The sequence below is a fragment of the Camelus ferus genome, chromosome 3 (assembly GCF_009834535.1).
Source record: "Camelus ferus isolate YT-003-E chromosome 3, BCGSAC_Cfer_1.0, whole genome shotgun sequence".
NCBI classification, from domain to species: Eukaryota; Metazoa; Chordata; class Mammalia; order Artiodactyla; family Camelidae; genus Camelus; species Camelus ferus.
Genome location: NC_045698.1, coordinates 36,443,702 through 36,462,523, shown reverse-complemented (window position 1 = coordinate 36,462,523; position 18,822 = coordinate 36,443,702). Strand labels below are relative to the sequence as shown.

Sequence of the window (18,822 nt, the reverse complement as noted above, 5' to 3'; positions counted from 1 at the left end):
TATGTTTGTATGCTTTTATCTCATCTGCCTGCATTCCAGTTTTGTCTCTTGATCCAATAATGTCATTTACACCATTTCCCCCTACCCTCGAGTACAGGATTCAGTCTAGAATTAGGTACTACATTTAGTTGTCGCATCTCTTTAGTCTCCTTTAATCTGAAACATTTCTGCAGGCTTTCTTTGTCGTTTTTGACATTAACATTTTTGAATTAGTCTATCTCTCTCTTTTTTTAATACTGAGTTTCTCCTTATGGGTTTGTCTGACGCTCCCTCATGACTAGACTTAGGTAATTACTTCCTGGCCAGAATACCACATGGGTGATGTTTCCATCTCAGGTTATCACAATGTGGTTTAAATCCTTTTAAATGGTCATTTGAGGTTACAGGTGTTGCACTATTAGCTATCACCCAGTTCTTACAGAGTGTTTTAAAATACTGGGTTTCTTCCGAATTGTAAAATATCAGGAAGTATCAGCACCTTCAAATAGTCAAGAAATACAAAGAAGAATTCAGTATAGAAAGTGTTACATTCTCTTACCTAGCAAAGGGCTCTGTTCTTCAGAGTCTCTTAGCCCCGGCCTGTTCCCAGCTTCTCGGCTGCCAAGGTGGACCCTCAGCAACTCACCCCCGATGTGGGGGTGGGGAATAGTTTCCAAAGGGAATCAGAGGAGATCAGGCCAAGTATATAACCAGTATCAATAATCAGAAGATGAGTGACAACTCTGGTTTATTAAGCAGCTCCCATGTGCCACCACTGAGTTAAACTTTTTACTCCTATTATCTCATTTGATCCTTGGCACAGCCTAGAGATACATTCCATTTCTAGTCCATCTGAGGTTACATGACTTGCCCAAGGCCACACAAGACAAGGGCAAAGCTGCCATTTTAACTCTGGCTAGGCTTCTAATGCCCAAGCCTTCCTCAAACTCCTATTCACCATGAAATTATACTTTTTGGATTCTGATAGCCCACCCTTTCATGACTCTAGCAGGAAGGAAAAGAAAGGTGATGGTGACTAGATTTGCTCAAGCCGCTGTGTCTCCCCAGGGCTGGGCTTCCGTTGGCAGCAAGTTCTGCCCAGTGAGCTCAGCTTAGTGACAGGCTCACCTCTTCCAGGGTAGGAGTGGATCCAGTCTCCATGGCATCCTAGGAGGAGGAGGAGCTAAAAGGGTAGAATGACACTGGAAGGTGACCTGTGGAACTAATGTGATGGGAACTGGAGATTTGCAAGGTCAGGACTTGGCTTCCACCACAGACGCTTCAGAACCCAGGTTCTTCATCATTTTCTTACTCAACCCGTTTGTTCTGTGCAGCAACAGGTTAAGGTTTCTCCTAGAGAGTGTCCAGAGAGCCCTGATCCTGTAAACAAGGTCGCACATAAACAACAGTTGATAAAAAGGGGAAAGAAGTATTTTAACCTTGACATCCTAAGCTTTGATCCTGGGTAATTCTGAGAACATTTCTTTGTTCTTCAACTCACCACAGTAAATCAGAACACAGTCCGGTGTTTTGTTTTGTTTTTTTTAAATTTTATTTCTTAAGAACCATAGAAGGAACACCTGAAATTCATCTGAATTGATACATTTATCCTCCTTACTTGGTGCTATTGAGAAACGGTCTGCTAGAGTTTTGGCTTCACTTTGGCTGACTCAGCACGACCACTATAGAGAGGAGTCGAGATGGGCTCTCAGGTATCTGGTTTCAGGTGGTCACAGTGGAAACCAACTTAAGGATGGATCCTGGAAGTGTTGTCTTAAAATAGTAACTTGGAGAATTGAAAGGAATTCAGTGAATGTGTAATCTAACTCCCTTACTTTTTATATGTGAAAACTAATACAGAGGGGTTAGCGGTGGTACTGTGTAGTGAAGTGTAATGGCCACTGAAGCTGAACCAAAGGGTTCAAGTCCCGGTGCTGCCACTCATGTCACTGACCCTTTCCAGTCAGGCCCCAGCAAGAGTCCTCCTGCCCACTGTTCAGAAACAAAGGAAAGTTTTATTCTCTGGTCAAAGAATGGAGAGGTGCAAGCTCTCGCGCTAGAGCACAGGGTCTCCCACACGCTGTGGGCGGGGCTGTGTTATAGATTCTGGTCCGCGGGGAGGGGCTGAACTCTCGCGGGACAGGCGCAGCTGTGCAGCTCACGCTCCAGACCGCGGTGCATGGCCAGCGTCTCTGCACAGGGCCAGCCGCCGCCTCGCCATCTTGAATTGTGCTGTGCGTGGACTTCTGCACACAGTCTACTGAGCTGAGGTGTAAGCACAGACGTCTTGTACCAGGAACTCTGGTCTGAAGAGTTGCGGGCAGTGCCTCTGCACACGGCCCCCTAGGAGCAAATGAAACCAGACTAAGCATAAAGGAGAAATTTAAAAGGTTAGACCTTATTTTGTTACTCAGATTCTATTTTCATTTCCCATGAATTTTTAATGGGTCTTGCCAGTGACACATGCTGTGTGACCCAGCTGTTTAACATCTCTGTACCTCATTTTCTTACCTTGTCGGTTAAGATGGTGCTACTGCAAAGATTGTTTGTAAGGATTGAATTAATGAATACATGCAAAACACCTATAACCGTTGCTGGCCCATGTCATCACTCAGTTAGTGCAAGTGGTGGTTACAGGATTGTTACAAAGATGGTTGTAACAATCTTCAGAGGATTCTAAGATTCAATGACATAGTACGTACAAAGCACTTGGAGCCATGCCTGGCCCAGAGTAATCACTTAGAAAGTGCTAGTGATTCTTATAAATGTCCTACCTAAGGTCACATGGGCAACCGGTCTTCCCAGGTCAAGAGAACATCCACTCCTTAAGCTGTCTCCCCCTTTGTAATGAATTCACAGCATAGCACCCTTTTTTTATTTGGAAATTGGGAGGGGCAGAATTGCCTGAGCAAATTCTGTGGTTTTCCTGAACCACATCAGAAGGAAAATAATTCTCTAGATAGCTTGTAGGTCTTGCAGTACTTCCACTTTCCCTTTCCTCTGTTTCTAGTGTTCTGTCCTCTGAGTCTAAGACTTACCTTCTAGATAAAACTCATCCCACTGCTTAAAAGCCAGCCTACCTGTTAGCTTCCATATTCCATGCTGGTGCCAGGCAGATTTCTAAACTTTCTATGCTGTTCTAGGAATATCTAGTCTTGAGGCACAATCTCACTGTTTAAATTATTATAGTTTCATAATGTTTTACTATTTGATAGAGGAATCCTCCCTGAATACTTTTCTTTCCAATTTTACTGGATATTTTTACCCATTTTTTGTTTCCTCTTTTTGTTTGTTTTTGCTTTTAGAATGATAATACATTCATGCAATTTCAGGGTGTAAAACAATGTATAGTGAAAAGTCTCCTCCCACCCCAACTCCTTCAGCCGTTCAAATCCCCTCCTGGAGGCAAACAATGTGAGCAGTTTCTTCTGCATCCTTACTGACATTCTATGTACAAATAAGCAAATACTTAACTATAGTCTTTGTTTCTTCATTAAAGCATAAAGTTATCCATTTATTTTTACAAATGAAAATTAGTATCATTTTTCTGAGCTCACCACCCCCTCAAAAAAAACCTGTTGGAACTCTTACTGAAATGACATTAAACTTAAAAATGAATCCATATAATAATTAGAAAATTTTCACTTTTCTTGTTTTTCTTTTTTTTCTTTGTGTACACATTTAGTTTTATTGTAAAAAAACAACTTGTACGCTTTTAAGGTTTAAAACTGAGCATCATCTTTCCTTTTCTGTGAAACAAAAAGAAAAATTTTAAATAGGAACAAAATTACAATAGAGAATGTCAATTACAAATAAGATCCTATATATTCTGCTGATTCTCCCATCGAGTGGCAGGGCTCAAATCATCATTAGGAGAGAATTTTAATTTTAAAATGCCATTTTAAACTGCAACAGTGTCCATTAAACATCACAATTAAACATAACAAAGGAGAAGCCATGTTGTCAAAATGCCCATTTAACCCACCCAAACATCTCAAACCCACCCTTTGCTGACCTTCTATAATCCCTTTTATTTTTCTAGGTTTTTTTTTTCTTTTTTTAAACAATATGCAGAGAAAGGAGGGAAAAAGTTAGAATTCTATGCACTACTACCCAGGGCCTAGCACCCTCCAGCTTCCAGCAGAGCTAAGGGAGCAGAAGGTTTTTATTTTTTCCCACAGAGCATGATGGTGTTAATCCCATAAAGTTTTTGTTGAGACAAGAAGGGATAAAAATGAATTTGGAACAGAAAAGGGTAGAGATTCTTTTCCCATTGAATTCTGCTCAAGGTATTTCCCCCCCCAAACAAGTTGAGAACCATGGTATCAAGGAGAAAAGACTGGGATTTCAAAATATAGAATAGATAAACAAGATTATACTGTATAGCACAGGGAAATATATACAAGATCTTATGGTAGCTCACAGAGAAATGTGACAATGAATATATATATGTTCAGGTATAACTGAAAAACTGTGCTCTACACTGGAATTTGACACAACATTGTGAAATGATTATAAATCAATAAAAAAATGTTAAAAAAATTTTTAAAAAAAGGAGAAAAGAGACCTCAGAAGCAGGATGACTGAGCACAAGAGGAGAGAAAAATAAATGAAAAGACTGCAATTTGCTCCCAGGGACTGTAGAAAAAAATTTTTTAAAGGTTGGAATCCATCAGTGTTCCATTAGACATCTGCTCCTTCATCTTCCTCTCCTTCTTTGCCATCTCATCATTTCATCTTATTCACCTTCATCCTCAGCCCCTTCTTCATCAGTATCTTCCTTCTTCTTCATCATCATCACTTTTTTCTTCTCTTTCCCCATCATCCATGTCAGGAACCAAGTAGTACTGTAATAGATTTGGCCAAACACCATCTTTGATGACCTCTCCTAACTCATCAGCACCTGCACCAGAATGATCAGTAAACCAGGTGAAGAAGCTCTCAGGTTCCTCATGCTGTCTCTTTCTACCAGCTTTATTCTGTTTGTCTTGAACATTTCATCAAATCCTTTCCAGATTTCCATTTGATTTCAGTGGACTTTGAAGATAGATCACCACTCTCATTCAGATGAAATTCTTTTGAGAGAACTTTATTTTCGAAGTAAGAGTTTTGATCAAAATAAAAATCTATTCTGTAACCTGATTTAATGTCTTCAAATTCTGTCACTTCAACTCTTGTCAAATAATGCAGCACCTCTTCATCCTCCTCCCTAAGCAATGCAGACACTTGTGGATGGCTGACAAATGTTCCTACCCCCAAATTTGGGATTTTGGTGATCAGTTCCTACCTCTTCTGAGAAAAATGGTTGGCAGGGTTTGTTATATTTCTGATCTACTTTCAAAATTTCCTCACTAGCTGTTCATTAAGTCTGTCTATTCATTTTGTACTTCACCAGTATGTTCAGTTGCTTCCTGTTGTGCTTTTTCTTCCTTCGGCAAGTTCGGAGAGGCTTCATGTTCCCTTGGGCCTGGGGGCAGGAGTCAGTCTCGGTTTCTTTGGTTTCTGGCTCGAGGTGGAAGTGCAGACTGGTGTTTGGGGCCACGCTGTGAGAAAAGGACTTACCCAAGGGAGGCACACGTCAAAGGAGCTGGGAGAACTCTCTTTTTCTGTACTTCAGTATGAGAATTTTTTGTTCCTTGGTCATTTGACATTTATCTTAACATTTTAAAGGAATTCACTCAACCTCATATGAGTATGCTATTACCACTAACTTTAATTCTCTCCCTTGTGTAAAACCAGCTCTTAAAAGATGCGTTTCCAATTTTCAATTAGTGTGTATATTTTGATTTGCTACAAATGAGTATAAACTCTAGCATAGTAATGTCTGTCCAGCAGAATGCTGAGCCACACAGCTTGAGGAGAGTAGAGTACAGTCTGCTGTGAGTACAAGAGAATGGAATGTGGAATGCTGTCCAGCACTAAGGGTCACAAGTTCTCTGGAATATATGAGGGCTTTGCCTCCTGAGTGAACGGACAGTGATAGATAATAGTGCACACTGGTCACAGGATAGGCTCTCAGGCCCAACAGCCTACAGTCTTATCTGAGTTTCACCACCTACTTCCTGTGTAACTTTGCGGAAGTCCCCTTCCTGCCCTGTGCCTCAGTTTCCCAGTCCATAAAATGACATTAATTCTCATAAGGTGAGAATTAAATGAGTTGATTTACAGAAAAGGTTTAGCATAGTGCCTGGCGCATAATAAGCATGGCATAGTTGTTGACCATCATCATGATTGTCATTCAGACGGTGACAGAGACCCTTGGGAGCAGTGCCATAACTGTGGATGCTTTCGTAGCTACTGGGAGACATTGTTTTGCCATAGAAGTGATTGTATTGCAATTTTTGCTAACTTTAGGATTGTTCTAAGTTTTTTAATTCCTTTAAATATGCTACTCAGAATTCTAGAATTCAAAACTGGAGGAAGCACAGAAAAGCTAAATACCTTGACTATAGACAGACCACAAGACTCTGCGGAATGTGACTGAGGTGCACTTTAGCCATATCCCCAAATTCATGTATACACCACTACAGAGAAGGTAGCTCTGGGATCCCTGCCTTCCAAGCCACACTTCCAGTGAGTGGGCTGTAGGAGGAGTCTCTTCCAAGGTGTTAATAATGAATGAGTACTATACGGTAAGGTTGCCATTACACATTAGTAAGGAGAGGGAGGATTAGCCAATATTTGGGGAAAAAATAATTGCGGCATACAAAAATAAAGCTTAAAAGTCTCATATATTAATTATAGCTAAATGTTAACAAATAAATAAGTATAAGGTTCCAACCTTTTATGATGGTTATGACCATTTTAATCATAAAAGCAATGAATCATAAATGTGATGTCCATAGATTTTGAAAATGTATTTTTTAAAAACCAACAAAACAATTGGAGAACTTAAGCGGAAAACCAAGAAAAGTAACTACAGCATAGGTAACAGATGTAGAGCTAGTGTTCTTAACGTATCTAGAAATTAGATAAATTAGATAAAGACAAATACCTTGAGATAATATGTAAAGGACACCAATAAATAATTCATGAAATGGCCATAGACATATGAAAAAACTTCTCTCTCAGGATCAATAAAAGTAATGATCATTGAAAATGGTAAACTATTTTCCTTCTTCCACATCAACATTAATTTTTAAGGAACAATAATGCACAGTATCATTAAGAATGAGGTGAAATGTATGCTCTCAAGCCCTCCTTGGGGAGGATGTGTTGGGTGAACCTTTCTGTAGGGCAATTTGGCAGAATCAGATCCATTGATTCCCAAGTTCACTTCTAAGAATGGGTCCAAAGGAAATAATCAAAGATGCACAAAAAGACATATGTGTGAGAATGTTACAGCATTATTTGGAATAGCCACAGAATTAATAATTCCCCCTAAAGGAAAATAATTTAAATGTTCAATAATAAGAATGATTAAATCAACTGTACTAATGGGATTTTATGCCACACTTTATAAATAACATTTTTAAATCTTACCTTATAACATGGAAAAATATTTATGATCCAAATATTAAGTTTTTGAAAAAGAGCAAAAATCAAAATTATATGTACAGCGTGATTTTTTTTTCTGTAAAATGTAACTCTAGCACTATGCTTAGAACTATTATTCACTGGTTGTTACAATATTAAAATACTCTATATCCTCATATCAGTAGGGATTGCTCCAGCCATTCCCCAGGGACACACACACACACACACACACACACTCTCTCACACACACACTCTCTCACACACATTCTACCCACAATCCAGCACCTAAAAAGTTATCAATCCTGCTCCAGCAGTTAGGCCTGCCTCTGTTCTGATGGGGGACCTGACAAACCAGTCATTAGATCCTTTTAATATCGCTCTTGATCTGATCCCTTATTGTGGAAGAATTCAGAGTGGGAAGAGAGACAAAGATTTACTTAATAAATGAGTAACAAAATGGCCTGAGTGTTAGCCACACTTACACTGGATCTCAGAAAATTTCAGTCATTTTCTTCAAGTTCTATGATTGTATTCTAATCCATAGAAAGATCACAGTGTGGGAAATTTGGGATTTGCATTGCTACCCTGGTCAGCTAGTCCTGCCCCACCAGCAGCCAGTGCCCCCAGGCTTCAGCCACAGACACGAGTCCACTGTCCTAGGGTGCTACCCACCCCAGGCTGTAGCACTTTCCAGAACTTTCTCCTCCTGTTCTATGCCTCCTAGCCTCACAGCTTTTGTACCTTGTAACTCTTATGCTTGTTCCTTGGGAACTTTTATATGCCCTTTGGGTTAGCTTACTTGTTTTCAGTCATGTCCATTTTGGGTGCAGAATGGGGGGCAGGAGACAGATTAGATTTTGAGTGGGGAGACTGAAAAAGCAGAGGCTCACAACTGCACATTCCCGCTAGCATTTCTCCCCACTCCCGTACTGCATTACACAAGCAGGTAGAGGAACAGAGGCTCCAGGATGGAAGGTGGGCGGGAAGCAAGCCCACCTGCCACTAAGACAAGTCCATACAGCACATCAACATCTTAATGGTGATTTTCCTTGAGTACGTATTTTCTTCTTATCTGTATTCTCATAATTTTTGTAATCCAAAATGAAATAACTTATAAAATGTCAGATCAATTAAATCAAAATATCTGGGGTTAGTTCTCAGGCATCAGGTTTATTCTAATCTCCCAAGGTTATTCTAATGTTAAACCAGGGTTGAGATCCAGGGGTGCAGTCAACCTCATTTTACAAAATAGAGAACTGAACCCAGAGTAACACACTTGGCTGATATGTTAGTTGGTCAAAAAGAAGGCTCTTTATGAGATTTAACTGAAAAGTCAAATCTCTTGGTTACTGAGAAGTCATTTCTGTTGTTCCTTTTTCAGAACTCACAATATTACATACAGCCCTGACAATATAATTTAAACCCGCCTTACTTAACCATTTATCTGTAGTACATGAGAATTGAGGGAAGCTGATCATTTATTTCAACTCTATTTGAAATGCTAGCAATATGCCTTATAAAACTTTAAAGGAAGAAGACCTTCTTCCATTACTTTTCCTAATTCTATTCCTAAGGATTAGGAAGAATGAGTTTTCATTTTGTGTATCTACTCCTCTTCAATTTGCCAATGGGGAAAGAATATGCTGATTAAATCAATAAACATATTTATCAAGTGTCCACAATGTATCCAACACTACTCTAACTTCTACTATCTAATGTTTGAGTTTTTTTTCTGTAATAAAAGCAAGCCACACTGACAAAATTCTAGTGGGGTTACATGAAGGGTAATTATTCACCAGGTTGGGTCTTACTCTGTGCCTTTTATAAAGCAACAGCCCCAATGTAGTAAGAAGCAATTCCATTCAATTGCCTTCAAATATCTTTAGGAACCCATGAGACAGTCATGAAGAGGTAGAAAGCAGGGTCCAGACAATGAAGACATCCATGGAAACCCAGCTGACTGAACATGGCTGCAACAGGGCTTCAGGAGTGATGCAAAGCTAAAGAACTACAGAGTGATAGATTTGTTCAGTCTCTAACACTTAGACTTGCACCCAAATTACATTTGTTTTCTTAAACTATTTTTAGGAGATCAAAACCATTTTACAAGTGGCCACTGTAGAGGGCCACTAGGAAGATGCCTTTTAAAGGACCCAAGGAAGACCCACTTCCCCAAATCTGTTTCAGCCCAATAGTTCATAAACAGCAGGTGATTCAATTTTTTGTTTCTCCACAGATGTGCAAAAGACACACAGAATATCAATCACAGAAGGAACCTTAGAGGTCAACTTTCCACTCAATACAGACATCTCAAGAGTATCCCAAGATATGCCTGATCAGAATCTGCTTAGATGTAGGTAGTGATGAGAAGTACACAGCTCACAAGATGATCCCTTCCAGTTCTGAGCAGCTCTAGTCATTAAAAGTCTCAATTATTCCAATTTCTATCCACCCGAACTAGTTCTTCCCTCTGGATCTACAGAGAACAAGTCCAAACTCTTCCAGCTTTTTCAATATTTGAAAACAGCTGTCATGTCCAACTGAGTCTTATCAAAACTAAACAAACCCTGCTTCTTCACCTATTCTTCACCTTCCAGAGTCTGCAGTTAAAAAGGCAAATTACTGACATGAACACCTGCCATTTCTGGAAAGTGAAAGAAGTGGGTAGTGTCATACTTTTGATCCAGAAAAAAATAAAGAAAATCAAAGGAAGGGTGGGCAAAATAACACTTGTCTTATTTTTCAATTTCCAAAGGCCAGAAAGGCTAGACAGACTTTTATGAAGGTTACTTCAAGAAAGTCATCTAAGATTTATATTGGCCTGCTTACCAAGAACTTCTTGACACAGTACTTTTAATATCAAGATTTCCACAGGACTCCAGTATGGGAGAAAACCCATACTACATCAATCAATCCATTTATTGCACATGTGCTAAAGGTCCTATGCATTAAAAATTGAGATCTCTTTAAGGATTAGTATTATTAAAATGAAAGTTCATTCTATGAAAATGTATTCCAAGGAGGCATCATTATTACTGAAGTTCAATACAGACATGCTTCTTAAAACAGCCAATTCCACTTGCCAGAACTCTCCCCCACCCCATGTCCGGTAGAGGTGCTAACCAGGGAATGGCTTTCACAGGTCAGAAGAATCACCCTGAGGAACACAAAGATGCTGAGATTCAAAGAACCACAACGTGTGTTGCATCACAAGTCTGGTTATGGAGAAAGGCCTGATTGTGGCCAGATATTTACCCTTGAGATAATATTGTTGCAAGACTTCCTCCCCACAGAATGAAATCCCTTCTTTTCCACTCCCACGGCATGAAGGTTGCTTTGAGTATTTGTTCTCAGCTGTTACATGCAGAAAGCTTGGAGCTATTTTTCTCTTTAAAATGTTAGAAAGAAACTCTTTTTCTTCCTCCCATATGACTGGCACTTCGTAATACACTCTTACAGCCTCAGCCAATACACCCTGAGGGACTGGAGGAGAAAACATGAGAAATAGCAAAATGTTTCAGCTCACAAAATGTCTACAGCCTGCTGATCAAGGCAAAGAGTCTCATTAAGGGAAAAGAAGACAGAGGTTCCTCTCCATGTCGAAGTATAATACATAAAAGTGACATGCTTTGAATTCTTTGTTGCAGGCATTGCATTTTATGTGGACGAGCTCATTTAGCTCTCAGAACAACCCTACGAAGTAAATACTATTCTTACCCATTTGACAAGTGAAGAAAGGGAATAGAGAGGTTAAGTAACTCACCCAAGATCACACAGCTAGCAGTGGCAGTGTTAGGATTCAAACTCTGGAGACTAGGGCCCAGAGCCTGTGCTCCTATCATTTTCCTATATTGCCTCCATGTGTATATGCTGTGTGTCACGTTATATATAGGATGAGTCACATGAAACTAACATGGTTTTGATGGCAGCCAACTGTATCAATGACCTTAAACTTGTTCCTGCTTGGCCAGAGTGTTCCCGACTGGCTTTTAATTCTACCAGCAGAACTGGTAGCGTCCTGGCCCAGGGCCCAGGTCAAGGCCCACAGACACTCTTTATCACCAGTGGGTGGCAATATTGTTACATGGAGCCTCTGGGGAGTAGCAAAGGCCTGGCATCTTCCCTCAAAGTGTATCACTCTAGGCAGCCCCCAAAATACAATCTCTGCACTGTTCTAAAGCACCCAGGATAATCCTGTGGGAGGATAAACAAATCTGGGTTAGGAGAATGCCCAAGAAACTCTTCATTTAAATAATCCTTCCTCTGTCTTGCTGTAATATCCCTGGTGTATCTCAATCATAAATTACACACGTGTTTTCCCAGTAAGTCATGTCTTCTTTCTAAGGAAAAAAGACTCTGCAACCTTTGTACCTGCAATTTCACGAGCCTACAGTAGATGTTAAGTAGATGGATGAATGAATAAATTTCAGTTCTTTAGACACAATCAGTTCCACTCAAAAAAACAATCTAAGAAATATCTGCAGAATCCTCTTTAGTTGCCCAAAATGAATCCACACTTCACTGAGGACTCTCAGTTCAGCCACCCAAGGGTCCTCAGAATAGAATGAGCCAAAGAAATCCTCTCAAGACCCTTGGTCTGGACTCTTGAAACTGAAGTCCCTGATCTATCCTTATATTGACCTGGCTGTGCCACAAAACGATCGCAGCTTAAGCAGAACAAATGCCAAGCTAACCTCTGAGTAATTTCAACAAAGTGGGCTCAGTAATTTAATGTGATCAAGGGCTTTCCCAAGGAACTCCACAATAATCCAGGGACAGAGCCACTATGAGAAGCTCTAGAAAAGGAACCCACATCTGTACAAAATCTGAGAAGCTCTTGAGGAAGACTCTAATCCAAAACATTTCTAGCAGCCTGTCATATGTCTGAAGTCCCACTATTCAAGAGTTGGGCCCTTGGAATTAGGTAGATCATTTGCAATACCCCCAGAAAACTGTTCACAAGGTTTGTAGCCAAGAAAAATGAGGGAAATAGATGATTTCAATAAAGTCTGTCCTAATTTTCAGGTCAAAATTAATAAAAATTTAAATATGTACCTTTTTTTTCTAATTTACTAGGGTATTTATAAAGGTCAGAATTAGCAAAATACATGTGTGTTTTTCCTTTTTCAGCACCTTATCAAATATCAAGCACTTGTTTTCTCAGACACACTAGTCTCTGTCTACCCTTCTAGTAGTAACACATTAATGTAAACCTAGTAAGACATACTACTCTCTCAACATTTAAAACTTGGTGTATTTTGATGATTATAAAAATACGTAAGTTCATTATAGAAAATTTGGAAAATACAGAAAGTTGTGAATAATATCTAAGAGATTACTGATGTTTTGATGCAGGTTCTTCTAGTCTTATATTTTTTGTATATAAATATATACATAGATAATTTTTAATAAAATATAATCTACATCTGTTCACATGCTTCTTTCATCCTATTTCCTTTATGTCTGTTTTCCATTTTCTCTACTTTCAGTCTCACTCCCTCTGTGAATTTTAGAATTTCTCTTTATGCACCCATATATAAGTCTGTCTGTTTCAACTTTCACACAGTTAGGGAGGCAAAAGCTATTCAAACCATGCTCCTCCTCTAAAGCTGAATGGTAAGAAAGATAAATAGATGACAAATTGATGGTAGACAGATGATACTTGATAGATAGATAGATGATAGATAGATAGACAGGTAGACGGAATATAGATAAATAATAGATAGCCAGATGGATAAGGAAAGAAGGAAGGAGACAAGAAAGAATTTATGTATTAATAGTAGTAGGCTTAATTATTTGCATTGACTGCAATTTAAATTGACTGTTTCTACACAATTTCTATGGAAGTTCCTTCATTTCTTATTTGCTAATCACTGTGTAATTTAGTATGGTTTCTCAGGGTTGGAAGAAACTCTGAGGTACATTCTGTTTTGCCTCACACATCTTCCCTTCCCCCTACCTTGTGCTTCACTCTCTGTCTGAATTCTTTCTGCAACACACTTCTGTGGTGACTGTCTAGCCAAGGTTGACCATCTTTAATGACAGGAAGCTCACTAACTCTTGAGGTAACCCAGAACATTTTTACAGTGTTCTAAAACTTAAAATACCCTTCTGTCAGTCTCACTCGCTGCTATTTCTAACTGCTAGAGTTTCACAGAAGTATTTAACCATAAAATTTTCTGCTTAAAAGCTCTTTGAAAAATAATTGTTTACAGTAGCATCAAAAAGAATTTAAAAAAAAACCCAAACAATAGAAATAAAAGCAAGAATAAACAAATGGGACTTAATTAAACTTACAAGCTTCTGCACAGCAAAGGAAACCATAAGTAAAACAAAATGACAACTTACGGAATGGGAGAAAATTTCTGCAAATTAAATCAACAAAGGCTTGATCTCCAGAATATATAAGCAGCTCATATGACTCAGTAAGAACAAAACAAACAGCCCAATCCAAAAATGGGCAGAAGACCTAAAGAAGCAATTCTCCAAGGAAGACATACAAATGATCAATAAGCGCATGAAAAAATGCTCAATATCACTAATTATCAGAGAAAGGCAAATCAAAACTACAATGAGGTATCACCTCACACCAGTCAGAATGGCCGTCATTCAAAAATCCACAAATGACAAATGCTGGAGAGGCTGTGGAGAAAGGGGAACCCTCCTACACTGCTGGTGGGAATGCAGTTTGGTGCAGCCACTATGGAAAACAGTGTGGAGATTCCTCAAAAGACTAGGAGTAGACTTACCATATGACCCAGGAATCCTGCTCCTGGGCATATATCCAGAAGGAACCCTACTTCAAAAAGACATCTGCACCCCAGTGTTCATAGCAGCAGTATTTACAATAGCCAAGACATGGAAACAGCCTAAATGTCCATCAACAGATGACTGGATAAAGAAGATGTGGTATATGTATACAATGGAATACTATTCAGTCATAAAAACCAACAACATAACGCTATTAGCAGCAACATGAATGTTCCTGGAGAATGTCATTCTAAGTGAAGTAAGCCAGAAAGAGAAAGAAAAATACCATATGAGATTGCTCATATATGGAATCTACAAAAAAAGAACATAAATACAAACAGAAACAGACTCAGAGACACAGAATACAAACTTGTGGTTGCCAAGGGGGCAGAGGGTGGGAAGGGACAGGCTGGGATTTCAAAATGTAGAATAGATAAACAAGATTGTACTGTATAGCACAGGGAAATATATACAAGATCTTGTGGTATCTCACAGTGAAAAAAATGTGACAGTGAATATATGTATGTTCATGTACAACTGAAAAATTGTGCTCTACACTGGAATTTGACACAACATTGTAAAATGACTAGAACTCAGTAAAAAAAAAGTTAGAAAAAATAAACTAATAAATAAATGATAAAAAAAAAAAGAATAAAATACTTAGAAACAAACTTAGCCCAGAGGCAAAAAAGACTTGTACACTGAAAACTACAAAACACTGCTGGAAATTAAAGAAAACACCAATAAAATGGAAAGACATCTTGTGTTTCATTGATCAGAAGATAATATTGTTAAGATGTCAATACTACCCAGAGATTTACAGATTTGATGCAATCTCTATCAAAATCCCAATGATCTTTTTGCAGAAATATAAAAGTCCATCCTAAAATTCATATGGAATCTCAAGGGACCACAAATAGCCAAAACAAACTTACCAAAGAAGAACAAAGTTGAAGGTCTCTCACTTTTGATTTCAAAGCATATTACAAATCTACAGCAATCAAAACAGTGTAGTATTGGCATAAAGACAGATATATAGATCCACAGAACAGAACTGAGTCTATAAATAATCTCATACATCTGTGGTCAATAAGGATACCAAGACCATTCAGTGGTGGAAGAAATGTCTTTTTAACAAATAATGCTGGAACAACTGGACAGCCACATGTGAAACAATGAAGTCAGACCCTTACCTTAAAACTGTCTATAAAAAATAACTCAAAGTAGGCCAAAGATCTAAATATCAGACCTAAAACTGTAAAACTCTCAGAAGAAAACAAAGGGGGAAAGCTTCATGACATTGAATTTGGCAGTAATTTCTTGGATGTGATGACAAAAGCACAGACAACCAAAGATAAAATAGACAAATTGAACTACATCAGTGTTAAATGGTTTTGTGCATCAGGACACTTTCAACAGAGTGATAAGGCAACCTACAGAATGGGAGAAAATGTATGCAAATTATGTATCTGATGAGTTAATATCCAGACTATATAGAGAATTTCTACAGCTTAACAAACAAACAAACAAACAAACAAACAAACAAAAAACCCAATTAAAACTGGGCAAAGGACTTAGACATTTCTCCAAAAATATACAGATGGCCAAAAAGCACATGAAAAGATTCTCAGCATCACTAATCATAGGAAAATGCAAATCAAAACCACAAGATATCACTTCACACCCATTAGGCTAGCTATTATTAAAACAAACACATGAAGCAAAAACAGGAAGTAACAAATATTGATAAGGACGTGGGGAAATTGGAACCCTTGTGCATCGTTGGTGAGAATATAAAATGTTGCAGCCACATTGGAAAACAGTGTGGTGTTTCCTTAAAAAATTAAAAATAGTATTATCATGCTACCTAGCAATTTTGCTTCTAAGTATATACCTCAAAGAACTGAAAGCAGAGTCTAAAAGAATTATTTGTATACCCATGTTTGTAGCACCATTATTCACAATAGCAAAAGGTGGAAACAACCCAAGTGTCCCCTGATGGCTGAATAAATGAACAAAATGTGGTACATACATACAACAGATTATTATTCAACCTTTAAAAAGAAGGAAATTCTGACACATGCTACAATATGGATGAATCTCATGGGCATTATGCTAAGTGAAATAAGCCAGGCACATAAGGACAAATACTGTATGATTCCACTTAAATGAGGTACCTAGAGTGATCAAGTTCATAGAGACAGAAAGTGAAACGGTGGTTTCTAGGATATGGAAGAGCAGGAGAAATGGAGAGTATTTGTCTAATGGTACAGAGTTTGAGTTCTGGAAGATGAAAAGAGTTCTGGAGATAGTGGTGATGGCTGCACAACAATGTGAATGTACATCATGCCACTGAACTCTACACTTAAAAATGGTTAAAATGGCAAATTTTGTTATGTGTATTTACCACATTTTTAAATTAAAATTTAAAAACCTTCAAATATCTGAAAGCAACCATCATGACCACACAAGAGTAATCTCCAGAGTAAACACATCTATTTCCTTTCACTGTTCATCATATGATATGAAGTCCAGCCATACTCCATTCTTGTCACTCTCCTCTGAATGTTCTCTAGCTACCTACAGCTCATTTAATCCATAGGCTATAGACTTCATGACACTGACTAGTTAAGAATGTACAAAGTCTATTACCTCCCTCAGTCTGGTTACTAGACTATTATTATTGCAGCCAGGAATCCTACTAGTTTATTGTCACATTGTTTATTCCTTTGCACTAAATGCCCAACTAAAAACCTAAATGCTTTTCTAATATGCCACCACTTAAACTTTTTGTTAGTTAGAACTCTTCAGTGATTAAAAAGAAAAGTAAACACATTTATGCAAACTGACTTAAGCAAAAAAGGAATTTATTGGCATATGTAAATGTTCCAAATGGCCTAAGGTATGGCTTCAGGAATTCAAATGATGTCACCAGGTCTCAATTATTTCCTTCTCTTAGCCCAGCTCTGCTCTTCTTGTGTTGTCTTCATTCTTAGGCTCTCCACCCATATAATATCTCCCCTATAGCTCCTAGATTCACCAATGGTTAAAAAAAAAAAATGCTTCCTCCCAGAAATCCCAAAATATCCAGAGTATCATTGCCTTTCATGGATTCTGATTGGGCCACATCCCTGTACCAATCTCTGTGGCCAGAATAATGCTTGTGCTGAATGGCTTAGCTCTGGGTCACATGTTCTGTCCCTGAGCAGGGATATAGTCAACTCCACTGAATCAGCTTGTGGGCTGAAAGTGGAGAGGAGGTGGTCCCTAGAGAATAACCAGGTTAAAGTCACCAGCAGGGTGAGGAGATATTGAGGAACAAAAACTACAGGTTCAACCACCCTTCAATTAGTTCAAGTAGTTTATGGAACAAGAGACATTACCCTATGTTTATCCCTATTAAATACAGTCTTATTAGAATCCTAATTATTTGGCAAATTATTTGGGATTCTGATTCTATGAGGCAATGCATTTCTTATTTCTCTCGGCTGTATATACTCAACAGTGTGATTAATGTGCCTTACAGATTTTATTGCACTCAGTGATGCGGTTATAAACACATTTATGTATGTTATATAAACATGTTGTATAAGATATAAACAGGCTATAAACACAGAGTTCCTTAGCCCACCACCAGGATCTTCCTTCTGAAATGACATCACCAGCATCTTTGGATGTGGTACAACCGGGTACCAAGCCCATCTCTGTCCTTAAGTCTGGGCCCTATTTCTTGTGTCCAAAGGTATCATGAGCAATCTTAACAAAACATCTAGGCTCCTGGGTGGGTTTCTAACAGAGTGAATGCTCTATGCAATCTATGAATCCTTTATCTAGCCATCATCAGAGAGACCTTCATCTGTACACGTCCCAGATTTCTAATGCTGTCTAAACATGTGCACGCGCGCGCGCACACACACACACACACGTATAAATGGTAACAGTAGTAGTAGCAAAGTATATACGGCATTTACTACATGCTATGCCCTGTTCTAAAGGCACATAAGATTGAATATTAACTCATTTATTCTTCACAGCAACCTTATGAAATAGGTGGTTGTCATCATCATCATCTCCATTTGAAAGATAAGGATACTAAGGCCCAAAGAGGGTAACTGGCCCAAATTTACACAGCTGGTTAGTACACACCAGGACTTGAACCCCAATGGTGTGGCTCCAGAGTCCTTAAACTTACCACAGAAGTGACATTTGACCTTGACGTCCCTCCCTTCTCACTTCCAGCCCTCAGGCAATGCACAGGTGAGTCAGCTTTGAAAACAACACCTGCAGTAACAAATCTACCATGGATAAATTAGGGAGAAATCACTCACTTTACAAAGCAGTTTGTTGTCATAAGTGAATCATTTTCAGTGACAAGCTTCTCCTGGGGCAGATTAACTGGTTTAAAAGTCATTAATGACTTCCCAGAAATACTGGGACAGAGAAACCAAGCCAGAGGGTTAGGACCACTGCCAACTAAAAATCAATTAGAACTGTAGACTCTCTGGCATAATGTCTACACTAATAGAAAAACACAATTTTAGAAACTTTTCTCGCATGCATGCATTTTCCCTGAACCCATGTGTGGGAGAAGTTGTTTAAATAGAACGCCTCGGCACA

At 38.7% G+C, this 18,822-nt stretch overlaps 1 protein-coding gene and 1 pseudogene across 7 annotated transcripts in view; one reads left to right on the top strand and one right to left on the bottom strand.

Moving 5' to 3' along the window:
• Window positions 1–18,822, top strand: part of ANKRD55 (ankyrin repeat domain 55) — a 661,295-nt gene that overhangs the window by 585,554 nt on the left and 56,919 nt on the right. The window contains exon 1 of one of the 7 annotated variants that reach the window (XM_032472463.1): window positions 18,330–18,462. The exons of the other annotated variants lie outside the window; for them this stretch is intronic. The gene's annotated coding sequence lies outside the window, so the exon portion shown is untranslated. Of the gene's footprint in view, window positions 1–18,329; window positions 18,463–18,822 lie in introns of those variants that run through there. 7 annotated transcript variants of the gene reach the window in all.
• LOC102511617 lies at window positions 4,517–11,297 on the bottom strand (annotated as a pseudogene).